Source organism: Lemur catta, chromosome 12 (assembly GCF_020740605.2).
Source record: "Lemur catta isolate mLemCat1 chromosome 12, mLemCat1.pri, whole genome shotgun sequence".
Taxonomy (NCBI): domain Eukaryota; kingdom Metazoa; phylum Chordata; class Mammalia; order Primates; family Lemuridae; genus Lemur; species Lemur catta.
Window position 1 is genome coordinate 54,995,719 of NC_059139.1, and position 14,116 is coordinate 55,009,834.

A 14,116-nucleotide genomic window follows, 5' to 3' on the forward strand; every position below is an offset into this window, starting at 1 on the left:
CATCCCAGGACCATGTACCAGACAACTAGGGACATCTCCTAGTTGTCCCGAGAGCTTTCTAAATCATTCAAACTAGCCAACCCTAAGCCTGCTTACCCTGTCTTGCCTATTCCCTTCCATGAAAACCACAATAAAGGCTTTTGCTCCCATTTTCTCCTTACTTCTACCTCTTGAGTCCCTTGGTATTTCCACGTGTGGCCCTGTGGTGTATGCTCCTTCTTCTTGGGAACTGTAACAAAGCATCTTTTCCATGGCAGCCATCTCCTGATCTGTCGGTCTCACCATACCTGAGTAACAAGAAAGCCTAGATTTTAAACAGTGTGAGACGCCTCATTTATGCTATGTTTTGGGGGATACACAGTATTTGTGTTTAAATTGTTATGTGTCATGGACTGAATCTTTGTGCTCCCCCAAAAAATCACATCTTGAAATCCTACCCCCCAATGTGATGATATTAGGAGATGGAGCCTTTCGGAGACAATTAGATCATGAGGGTAAAGCTATCATGAATAGGATTAGTGTCCTTGGGAAAAGACCCCAGAGAGCTCTCTCACTCTCTCTCTACCATGTGAGGGTATAAAGATAAGAGAGCAATCTGCAACCCAGAAGAATGCCCTCACCAGAACCCAACCATCGTGGTACCCTAAACTCAAAAACTATGAGAAATAAATTTCTATTTATAAGTCACCTAGGCTATGGTACTTCTTATAGGAGCCCAAGCTGGTTAAGACATCATGTATAGAAATGCATCCTTATTGTTTGACATTAGAAAATATTTTGGTGTCTTACATTAGGTTAGAGAGAAATATTTTATTTCTCATTAAAATTAATTTTTTGTCTAATTTAAGGGCTCTTTTATACTTAAGAGGCAAGGTTTTTACGAACAAATTAAAGTCATTAGGCAAAAGACAGGTGCATCTACCTTTTCAAACATTAAAAAAGTTTCATTTATTCATTAGATTGAAATATATACTTAAAATACTAAGTGCTAAGAACAGACCTAGGTATGGCCTAATTGGGTATAAATGCTGTCTATAACAGGACATTTGATTTCAACTACTATTCTGGAAGCAAAAAGAAGAAAAAAAAGAAAAATAACAATGTGTTAGGGAAAATGTCTGAATAATTTAGTTTTGGTGCTAGAGAGAGATTTAGTTTTTTTTTAATTTTCATCTAAGCACATTCTATGACTACATGTAGAATCTCCAGCAATTGCATCATCTGGATCCTAGAGAAGAAGCTTGTGACCTCTTGGGGAGGATCTGTCAATCAGTGCAGTTAGAAAAGCAGCCAGCATTAACTCAGGGGAGACTGACTTGGAGAATAATGCAAAACCAAACTAGGGCATGACAATACAACCTAAGGGCTTAAGCATAAAAATCTAAAATGTAAAATCTCTAATAATATTAGCACTAGTCAATAGTTACTGGAGAAAATAGTTGCAAGTTTAAATTATGAACTTTTGAAAAAGGTATATTATATAAAAAGAAAAACCTCAGTCTTTTTGCTTTCAAAATTTGAGCACACAGATCCTCAGCAAAGAGGAATTCCCTCTCCAGCTCCTTTGCTGCTTATGAAATATTTATGCAGATAAAAACAAATGTTTCCAAATGAAGAAGTTAGTAATGGAACTTGTCGTTTTCATCTTATAGTCATATGTAGACTGCAAGTCATTCAGTTTCCTCAGCTCTAAGAAAATGGCAATATCCACAGAATGGCTGTCTCCAAATAGTAGATAGATTTGATATTCAAATGTCTTGAATATACATTTTAATTACAGAAATTATATTAAGGAAATAATCAATTATAATTTGAAGCATTCCAACATCAGAGTGGTCACATTTTATTGTAATAAAATGAATGTGGGATTTGAAGCAGACTTACCTTTATTCAGACTCAGGTGCTGCCACTTTGTGTGAAGCTTTGGACAAAAGTTTTTGTTAATTTCATTTTAATAATCATACGTACAAAAATAATTAGTAGTAGCACAATAAAAACAGTAGCAATAATATTTATTGAGCACTTACTATGTTCCAGGCATTTTTTTCAATTTTTGTATTCATTTAATTCTCAAAAAAAAAAAAATCCTACGAGATAAGTGCTCTTAATATCCTCATTTTACAGAAGAGAAAAAGTAAATTAATAATTTTTGAATAATTGGTCAGAGAAATCTATTTGCATATTAGAACTTCACGAATATCTTTTTGAATTACACAAGATGTAAATATGTAAAATAGATATGACACCTATCTTTAAGGGATAACAAATGTCTATTATTGGGCATTTATTAAAGAGTAGATATGATTTTATTACTGTCAAGAAACAAATTATGCTTTAAATTCATGATAATAGTTTTCCTACCTTCTTTATTCCATTCTCTTCCTTCCTTCATTTCCTCCTGCTTGTCTTTTTGCTTTCCAGCCTTTCTTCCTTCCTCCTCAGTCTCCCCCCACTTTGTTCTCCCCTTTCTCCTTCCTTTCCCTCATTCCCTCTCTTCCCTCACCCCTCTCTCCCTTCTTTGGTCAGACAGTCATCTCATTAAGTATTTCTTTGGGGCCATGTACTGTGCTACATCATGAAAATCATTTGGAGAACAAGATAGATATAGTTTTTATCCTAGTGGAGCTCAAAAGCTTGTGGTGGAGAATGGAGGTGAGCATTAGAAAGTAATTAAAATATAACCAACCAATTGTTAAAATAGAGGAAGTTACTTGAAAACTTGTGACAGAAGTTCTGACCAAGGCGAGGGTTCAGAAAACACTTTTTTGCAGGTTAAAATTATTTACCACATTGAGATAAAATCATACTTGGCTGAATTCATATTATTGATTCTGTCTGAGATTTAAATTTTTATATTAGATAATCTAATATGACTTTGAAACAGTAATTTACATAAAACACTGGACTTATCTATTGTTATTTTAAAGATGTATTCAAATCTTTGATTTATGTTAAAATTAAGACATTTTAAAAAGAATACTAACTGTACTTTTCAGAAGGTAATGATTATTTTATGGCCATTTTTCCCTTTGGAAATGCACTTCTAAAAAATCAATGAAGAAATAATACTTAATTTATAAAATGCAACTTTACAAAAGGAATCTTTTTAGAAATACATCCTGCTGCATAATTCAAAAACACTTTAAGAAGTTGCCTTGGATATCATTATACATAAAATAATCTTCATTATATTGTTGGGTAAGTCACAGATATTATCATGATTGGAAAAACCGAGAGACAAGTGAATTTTCTCAGTATAGCAAATAAGTCATATTTTCATCATATACATTCCTCATCAGCTCTATATAATAAGTCTCACAGGATATTTGAATTGGTTGGTCCAGTTGAAATGGGATTGTTTGAAATTAATGTATTTCAACATATTATATTTCATAGTTTGAAGAAGAATTTGGAAATGAAATAAAACTCAAGTTCAATTTCTTAAGAGAAAATTAGGATATGACTTGAATCTACTGGATAGAGAACTATGATGTATTATTTATTTCCCACCACTGATTTTATGGACATTTATTTATTTATTTATTTATTTTTCTGTGCTGCTTTAAGCCTTGATTGGGAATTAAGCTTCAATTATTCAATTTTGCTATTTGAACTAGGAAAGAATTAGTATTGATGAGTGAAAAGAGTGGCTATTTAATAACAATCCAGAAAATTTGAATGGTTATCTGCAATTACTTTCTCCCTACTATAATGCAAAGAGCATGCAAATAAATTCTCCATGGTAAGACCAGAGAAAATAGTTATGGCTAGTTCTATCCATTTTATGTTGCTGTGTAACAACTGACCACAAACTTACTGGTTAAAGTCAATACAAATTTATTACCCCACAGTTTCCAGTTTCCTTAAGTTAGGAGTCTGAGCATAGCCTAACTAGGTCCTCCATTCAGGGCTTTATTAGGCTGAAATCAAGTTGTCAGCCGGGGCTGCGATCGCATCCAAAGCTTGAGGTTCTCCTCCAAGCTCACTGGCTATTGGCAGAATCCAGTTCCTTGAAGCTGTAGGACTGAAGTCCTCAATTCCCAGAAACGACCCACAGTTCCCTGTTTTGTGGCCCCCTCCACAATTTGGCAGTTTACTTCTTCAAGACCAATGGAAAAGCAACTTTGCTATTTTTAATCTGTCTGACAGCTAGACCCTCTTTTAGTGGGCTCACCTGATTAGGTGAGGACCATCAGCATAATCTCCCTTTTGATTAACCTCAAGTCAACTAAGGACCTTAATTACATCTTCAAAGTTCCTTCAACCTTGCCATATAAAAGTAATCATGAGACCCACCCACACTCAAGGGGAAGGGAGAATTCTGCCTAACACAAGAGGTTTCACTAGGGTTATTGCAACCTGGATCATTTTCAGATAAAGATATATAGAAGAATACCATCAGGAAAGAACTACACTATGTCAAATCAGTTACACAGCAATTGGTATGTCTCCAACAAATTAATTGATATAAAAATTTAGTAAACATAACTTCAGAAATATAAATTAAATTAACTGATTTTTATTTAATTAAAAAAAGTATCAAAATACATTGAAACATTATGCATTTTGCATTTTTGGTACAACAATAAAAATATGACCAATATTTTTTGCAAGAAGGTAATTAAGTAAAACTATCTGTATATATTTTTTTCATTATGGCATATAGGGAAAACTGTTTCACACAGGTATACTTTTAGAACAGGAAGGAAAACAGCTAACTGAAATTTACAATACCTTGCTATTAGGCTGATCCCAAAGTTATTAATTGTTTTATCTTAGGCTGTTTACCTCCCATTTATTGGAAATCAGAAACTGTAATTTTGCATCCTCTATTTTAAATATTCTGATTTTTGTATATTTGATTTAGACATAATTTCAGAACCATAAAATTTCACATTTAAAATAGTTTAGGATTGGGATTAATGAATAATATATTTTTATAAAATAAGCACAAAATATATGATAGAAATTCACAAATGTTGAAATAAAAAGATATGCAACACAGATTAACAATAATAATTAAGTAGATGATATACATAATTTTGAGGTTTAGAAATGTCCCCTATTACACACATGCAAATAGGGCATCACGGCTTCTGTTCATGAATTACATGACATATAACTTCCCAACCTCCTTATTTCTTACAGGCCTACTAACAAGCAATGAATAAAAACAATTTACTCATTTCTTAAAAATATTTCATAGTAATTTTAAATAATTTAGAAGAAAGAACTTTTCTCTCAATAATATTTATTTTTACATTAATTTTTTTTTTTATGTTTTAGTAATGACTTTTAACATCCCTACAGAGTGAAATGCAGGAAAGCATTTGGAAAACCTTTCTGTAAGAAATTATTCTCATTTTGTAGCAGATCAACAAGCACTATTTTGGAGAGTCTTCTATGGGCCCAATTCCTCTTCATAGTGGTATTTATTGAAATGAATATGAATTTGTAGAAGTTCACATGATACTCTCTGAGAACAGAAACTAAAGTCAGACAGAACTTAAAGGACGTCATTGTGGCAAAGGCACTTTCCAATCCAGTGACTTTGGCCTGTAATTTAATCTTTCTGAAAGCCAGTTTCTTCATCTCTAAACTAAGATAATATAGAATTGATATACATGAAATGATTAGTATATTATCAGACAGAATTAGGATCTGAGCAGGTGTTAGTTAATATTGTTGCTATTAGAATATGGACATCCTATATTTTCTGACAATATCAAAATGAAATTCTTGGCTCCAATTTTATTCTTTGCTTTATGAAACAGTGGAAGCGAATATACCAACTGTTTAAGCGAAACAACCAAAAGCTCATGTTTTGGCATAATATGCTTTTAGTTAAACAAATGAAAGGTCTGTGTTATTTAAACTATCTGCATATCAGTATCATACTGATAATATTCTACATTGTTTCTGTGATTTGAAAAACCTGGGCATCATTTCAAAGCTTCACGTTAAGAGCTAGAAGGAAAATTACCCTATGTCAATGTGACCCAGTCCTGATTGGTGATCCTTTTATTTTAGTAGTAGCTCTGTGTGTGTGTTTTTTTTTCCCTCATAAGCTGAGAGGGAAAAAAAGCCATGTAATGGATATTTTGCAACAATTTACAACTCATCATATCAAATTAAAAAGAAAATAAATTCTCTATTCAGGACAGAGATCATCTAAATTTTGCCAGATTTTTAACTCTGGGAGATGTTGACATTCTCAGTTTGCCACAGTTCATCAGAACATGGTATGTCTTTAGCAAAGACAGATGTCTACCCGACCTTCTGCACTAGGAGCCTGTCTTCTGACACTTTGCTTGTCTTCTGCCAACCACTTGATGTTCACACGGGAAGCCAACGATCACTGTCAACGCTGTGCCAAAATTTCCTTTATAGAAAAACACTTGCAACTGCAGCTAATGAAATCAATATACTGTAATGCGTTCTGAAATCAATACACTGGGACATTGAGATGTCCTTCGACCCCAAAATACTGGATTCTGAGTAACGATTCTGTATTTATTTACTCAGTAATACTCAGTGATTTTTAAAAATACTGTGCCTTCAGAGCTTGAGACTGCTCATGTTACACCAAAAGAAACAAATATATTTTCAAGATATTGCTAGGATAATAGGCTGATTAGCTCATTGATTCAGTCAATATGTTTTATTGAGAGACTACTCTTTTTACATAAAGTGCTAAAAGAAACTGGGAAAAAAAATAAATGGTCCTTTCTTTGAGAAACTTAGAATTTAGTTCAGGAATTTATAATCTAGGGTCTGTAGAAAAGATTGATTTTAAAATTCATGCCCATTATCCAAATTTTCCTAATTTTTCTTTGATTGCATTTATGTTCCTTCATTCTTCAGCTCTATTTTAGTACTTTCCAGTTATTTGACCTTCGTCAATTCATTAACCCATCTAGGCTTTAGTTTCTTCATTTGTAAAACAGAAATAATAGTACTTAAAAATTTTTCTGAGGAACAAATAAGATGATTGTAAAACATTACTGTCTGGTAGCAAGTAAAAGCTAAATAAGCACTAGCAATCAAAATAATAATTATAGTTGTCTGAATAATATTAATCACAATAATAATAAAATTACAATAATAGCTTTTATGTTGGTTGTGCATGATTGAACTCCACTATAATGCTGACATTTCAGAACCAAGATCACATGTAATTATTGCCACAGAACAACAGAATCTTGGTGTTAGATTACACATAGAAATCAAGTACTGCAATACTAATGTTACAGATAAAGATACTGGTATCTAGAAAGACTATGCAATTTTCTCATTGGTAACTGAAAATCTAGCTTTTTTCTGTGTCACTCTGCATTACAATAACAATTAGCATTTATCATGCACTTACCAGGTCAAAGCAATGCAATAAAACAGCAATATTTTTTCATTTAATTTTCACAGCAATCCTCTGATAGATATATGTTACTGCTACTATCTCTATTTCTATATATGAGGCAACTGAGTTTCCCCTGCTCTGAATGGCAGAGCCTGGGTGTCAACATGGGTAATCCGACTTCAGAAGCCAAATATATAACCACCCTGCCATGTGTATGAATCTGTCTGTGCATGTCTGTGTGTGTATAATTACACAAGTGGAATATATAAGTTAAATACGTATGTAGTAATTTTTACAAAATTTCATTACATTATTTTACCCCTCTTTCTTATGCCTTAAAGAGTATATAGTCTGACAATTTTTTGTAACCATTTTTGATATTGACGATGGTGGCTCAGAATATAAGAAATTGTGCCTTAGGGAAGAAATGCAGACATAATAAGGGTTCAAGTGACCTTAAGGTTAATACCTTTAATACAAGAAGAATTACAATACAATACAATAAAATTGACCTAAATAAATAAATCTGAAATACTATCTAATAAGAAGAAGCTAATGTTCTTGAAGAAAAGGAGGAAGAAAAAAGACGAATAAATGATATAGGCATGGAATTCGGAAAGACTGTTTCCTTCTATATAACAAGATGAATATTAAAAAGAAATACAGTATTTTAAATTAGGAATTAGATATAACACTCAATAAAAATGAGCAAAAGATATGAACAGACAATTCACTAGCGAAGGAATGCCAATAGCTGTAAGGCATATTAGATGCTAGACTTCACCCAAGAGAAATGCACATTTGAACTATACTTAGGACTCATTTCTCATTTCTCACCTACCTGATTTGCAAATATCAAAAATTTGGTAATAGACTGCTTTGACTAAGTTGTGGGGAAAACTAATTTTCATACATTGCTGGTAGGAATTTTAATTGGTACAGCCTCCACTGAGGAAAATTGGACAAAATCTATCAAAATTATAAACACATACGATCTGCATTTAGTAATTCCTGATATGCTAGTGTATGTGTGAAATGAAGTATTTATAAACTGATTTTTTCAGCATTATTTATAATAGCAAAAGGTGGGAGGTAACCCCTAAACATCTAAATGTCCACCAGTAAGTGACTATTTAATTAAATTATAGGACATCCAGGAATAAGAGTTTAGAAGCTCTTAGGTGCCTAACTGATAGAGGTTTGTAACAGTGTGGACCACTGATACAGTGTGGACCCAGCATTTATATTTGGGTAGGAAAAAGAATTTATTTGTATAGGCACAAAATATCCCTGGGAGGATGCATAAGGTATTAGTAATGCCCATTGCCTCTAGGGAAAGAAACAGTGTAGCTGGAGTTAAAGAAAGGAGGAAGGCTTTCCATCGAGTTATTTCTTATATTTTTTTCCAACTTTAACTGTTCATATATTTCCTACTCAAATCAATTCCTAAGTATCGTTGTAAACAATGAACATGAGATAGGCATTCCCATTTTTTAAAGGTTGGTATTTCTTTTCATTCTTTGAAAGTCTAAATTTCCTAGATTTGCACACATTGGGGTCACTGATGGGGTGGTTGTTGTATGAAAGTATGGAAATATTAATATATGATGCAATCTCTTTCTCAGGGTTAGCCACGAGGGGGTTAAAGTTCCCATTGTAGTCATTTTGGAACCCCTGTAACATTAGTACAGTGTCTGCAACATGCAAGACACTCAAAATCCTGTGTTAAATAACTACAGAGACAGCAATTTTGATGGCAGTGTGAGTAAAGAACCATGATGCTCACAGAGGTTCCTTGCTGAGGAGCACAGGATGTCATTAAGTCTGCTCTGTTTTCCCACTAGGAATTATGTAGAATAATTTTCATATAGAAGGTAGGCTTAGTGACAGCAAATAGATTACAGATTATGAGTACAAATGTCAGTTTCCTTTGACAAGTTTAATCACCTAGAAGGGACCTTGAGTTCAACTATCCAAAGTACAAGGATGAGTAGCATGTTGGATAATATCTCAGATCTGGTTGACAAGAAACAATTGCAGGAGAAAATGAAAACAAAATAATAAAACACAAACGGAATCCTCTCCCCAAAATGTGATAATATATCTTTACTCATTAAAAAACTTATAATGGAAACTATTATTCTTTATCAGAGAAATCATTTATTCCTTAATGACTGAGAGAAGTTAAAGCTTTGAGCTCCTGCCTTGCTAAAATATAAAAGATCTTCCTAAAGTAGAGTTCACTCATGAATAAAGTGTATTTCCCTTTTTAAGATAGAAGAAAGTATCTTTCATATCTTACGCTTTTTAAACATTGCAAATTGGATTTTTTTTAACATTTTGGGGTTACTTTTGAATATTCTAAGATTCTATATCCTTAAAAAATGTAAGCCATTTTCTCTATTTAAAAAAAAAAATCTTGAGAATTTGATTTACTGTCCTGTTAATGTTGATAACACCGCTTAAAGTCACAGAACTTCTTCTGTAAAGAATATATATGACTGAGTAGAAATTAAATTTAGTATTAGGAAATCCAAACATACCCGGAAGGTTGTTTTCCAGAATTTTCAGAACTGTGAATCCTTTAAAATATTTTCTTAAAGTTTTGGGCACGTTATCTATACCATATTACTTTGTTTTAAAATAATGATATCTTAGATCCTGAATAGTCTGGTTTCCATGGCGTGAGATTTTAAGAGAGATGTAAATATAGATAGAGGCAGATATCTCCCTCTTTCTCTGCAGGACAGTTCTCCTGGTGGCCTTGGGACAACCCAGTTCTCACCCTTTTCTTGCGTGTAGTTCTCAAAAATACTATAGCATGCAGTGAGAGGGCAATATTCTGGGATAGGAGAGCTTCCTGAAGCAGCCCACGCCTTGTTCCTGTCCCTCCTGAGAAAAGTATTGTAACAGCTTGGCTTGGGTGGGAACTATGGGAATAGCCAGACTTTGCTCCTCTCTCCCCTGGAAGCAGAGTGTTCTTCAGAGCTTTGCCCCATTTGTCATGTCCCAGACCAGGGTACATTTTGGAGTTCCTCATCTGTGGTGCAAAGTAGAACACATGCAATCAAGACTCCATTCATCCTGGGCAGCTTTCTTAAGCCTTAGGGAACCAACTCACAATAGATCTGAGATTTCTTCTGTCCCTTTCTGCCTGTCTGTGCATAATAAACCTGCTTTGCATAACTTGCTATGTTTGTGTTCTATCTCATCAGACTCCAACAAATAGGTAATCAGTGCATAGTGGACCTAAACAATAGCCCAGGATGAAGTGGGCATAAGTGTAGGGACTCCTGTCTCTGTTGGTTGGCATAGTGATGATCTTTGCTATTCTCCATGCAGTGGGAATCCTGTCTTGGGATTGGTAATTAGCAAACCTGCTTCACACTCCCACAATATGCATGTACAGAGTAATGGGAAGTCAAGTCCAGGAAATTCTTGATGTCTGCCACAGTTAATTTTTTTAGGAAAGATGCTCCAAAATCTATTCTACTATCCATACCCCTGCTTCTGACATTTTTCTTAAGTTGTTTTTGTAGTGTTTCCTTTAATGGAGGCACAACCTGCTCCTTCCTTAGGTCAGGGTAAGTGGGCTAGAGAATGCTGCATTAGCTGAAGGTGACTTGAATCCTCCAAGCCAAAGCAACCCAAACCTAATTTTTAGAGATGGCTCCACTAAGTTTGCTGTCTTGTGGACTGCTGAGGAAAGTTTCTAGTTGCTTTAAACAAGCCCATTTTGCACAGAAGAGTTAGAAGAAATGGGGTTTCTCTTCTGTGAGGCTGATGAGTGCTATTCCTTTTCCGCATCATGTTTCTGTGTGCCAATGATAAGTGTCATAAGCCATGTCGTTTCCATGTGTCTCTTGCTTGTGATCATAGAGAGTTTTCCCTCTGGATTGATAGGAAACGATACACTGTTGTAAGTTGAAGGACAGTCAGTGTCAGTTAGAACACCTTACTAAAGTTAAATTATGGTATTCAGAATTCATCCTTGACATGTGAAACTGTGTTGTAAAACAAAATACCTTGATCTACATTACAGGGTGTATATCATTTCAGAAACTGATCTGCCCTTTCTGTTTGTATTTTAAAATATTGAGGGGAGCATCCCTCATCTTTATTCTGTGTGATAATTCATATTTCATTTTAGATTTTATTTTCAACTGTACCTTAATATATACACACTACACATCCCATATATATTCTTTATATGTATATACGCATATATGTGAGTATAAACGTGTATATGAGGAAGAATCTTCAGGAAATATATAAAACATAAATACGAGGCATGTATTCACTGATTTAAAATATATAACAAACACAAAAAAAATCAAAATCCAAACTTAAGATCAAGTCAAGATACTCCAAAAAACGGAAAAAAACAGCATTTCTGTTCTTCTAACCTCTGATGAATTAAGGAACCACTGCTGTGTTCAGAGTACTTCTCAATTCTTTATAAAAAGCTTTATAAAAAGCCAAGAACCAAAGAAGAAAATTGTTTGATTCTATTTAAACGGTTGTCCTGTGGGGAGCAAAGTCTTCTTCACACCCAGAGATCCAGAAACCTGTCAGCTTTAGAAAACTCCTGAGAGTTGATTCCAAAGACACAAAGCCTCTGAAAGCTGCCAGAGTCCAAAACTCCTTGAAGTAGAAAAAATAATTCTCCTCTCCATCACCCTCTTGAAGTTTTTTTCCCTAATTTTTTTCCTTCAACTTTCATAATTTTGTCACCCTTAGCCACTTTAAAAGCATGTTTGCTCGTGTGCAAACCACTCTGTCCTACTCCTTATAGGAATGGTAGGATTAATGCATCTGGAGACTTTAAAATCTTTCTCCACAGTAGTGTTTAGAGACTTAGTAGTGCTTAGGAATTTATTTATATTAGAATAGATATAAAAATATATAGTTATGTGTCCCTTAACAATAGATATACATTCTGAGAAACACACTCTTAGGCAATTTGTCATTGTACAAACATACAGTGTACTTACACAAACTAGGTGGTATAGCCTACTACACACCTGGTTTATAGGGAATAGCCTCTCTCTCTTGGAAGCAGGGTGTCCTTCAGAGCTCCTAGGCTACAAGCTTGTATAAAATGGTACTGTACTGAAAACTGTAGGCAATTTTAACACATGGCAAGTATTTGTGTATCTAAATATATCTAAACATAGAAAAAATACAGTAAAAATAAGTATCATAATCTTATGGGACCACTGTTATATACGCAGTCCATCATTGATTGAAACGTCCTTACGCAGAGGATACATACATACAGAGAGAGAGAGTTGTCATTTTCAATGCTCTGAGAACCATACTGCATCTTGGAACAACTGCCAGAAGTCTACTCTAAAGTGCATAGATTAAAAAATAGAGCAGCTCTGAAAAAATTAAAGCAGAGATTAAAGAATCATGATTCAGAAAAAAAAGAGAAAAAAGAAAGCAGAACTGAAAAGTCATCACCAAACTCTTTTAGGAAAACTAAAAGAATTATTATTACTATAATAATAAAATGTTTCAAATTACCTAAAAATATGTTTAAGAAACAAAAAAGATAACACAAAATTAGAAATGTGAAAGCAAATACCAGCTGTGTATTAGCCAATGCTTTGTTCTTTAGTAATTCTCCTGACAACAGCTGTGATTCTCCTTCCTCTCATTCATTTGAGACAAGCTGTGTTTGACTGAAGATAAATATAAAACAAACAAACTTATCAGAGTCCCAGGAGTTAGATCTAAATATGTAAGTCTCTTTAAGAAAATTCTTCTCTATATCTCTTCCTGTATTTGCACATATTTATTAAATATATATTTGTTGAATCATTAAATACATCTTTTAAAAATAAATTTATAGTTGTCAAACAAATTTATGTTCAACATTAAGACATAATTTTGATTTCTACACAGATATTGAAGAATCCCTGGGAGAATCAATACAGCAAAATTAAAGCTCTAACTTTCTGATCTACAGCTCAGAAAATTCTCTTCTCCTACTCAATTAATTTCTCTCATCCCTTCAACCTAAAAAGCCTGTGTACTTTGTTAGTTAGCGCTAAGTGTGTGAACTATCTTAGATCCACACGTACTTAGTACCCTTGATAGCCTGTTAGAGATATCAGAGTTAGAATGCCAAGGTTTAAATTATAGCAACACTACTGAGGAACTGCATATTAACGAGACTGGAGATAGAATGCCATACTCATGAGAAAATTCACCGGAAGGCAAGGTAATATGGAAATGAGAAATAGTTTTGGGAAACTACTTTCAATAGGTTTCTCTCTGAACATCTTGCAAGCAGAGCACCGACTCTCCTTATATTCTAGTTTATCTTTTCAATAATGTTGGTATAGTGAATAGCCTTGAATTATGGAGACAGTGCCTCCCTCTGGAGTGGAGTAAAATGAAATAAAGTAAAATAAAGTCAGTAAAATAAAACCAAAGGTCTCCTTTAGAACAACAGATAGGCAGTGTGTCTTATTGTCCACCATAAAACATCAGGTTTCCTACGTTCAGATTTCCTCAGCTGTGACACAGACCCACTGCGTATGCAGCATGCAGCTGGGTTCTTTTGTGTCGCCCATGTGGGACTTGGAGGCAAAGGAACCGACACAAACATGAAACTCATGCTGCTCGTACTGGAATAAACAATGAAGTCCTTTGTCTCTGACCCAGAATTCTCATGTTTTCTGTCAGCATCCATGAAACCGCTGCAAACAAACTTGTTAGCTTGCAAGAACATCCTTCACAGTTATTGAA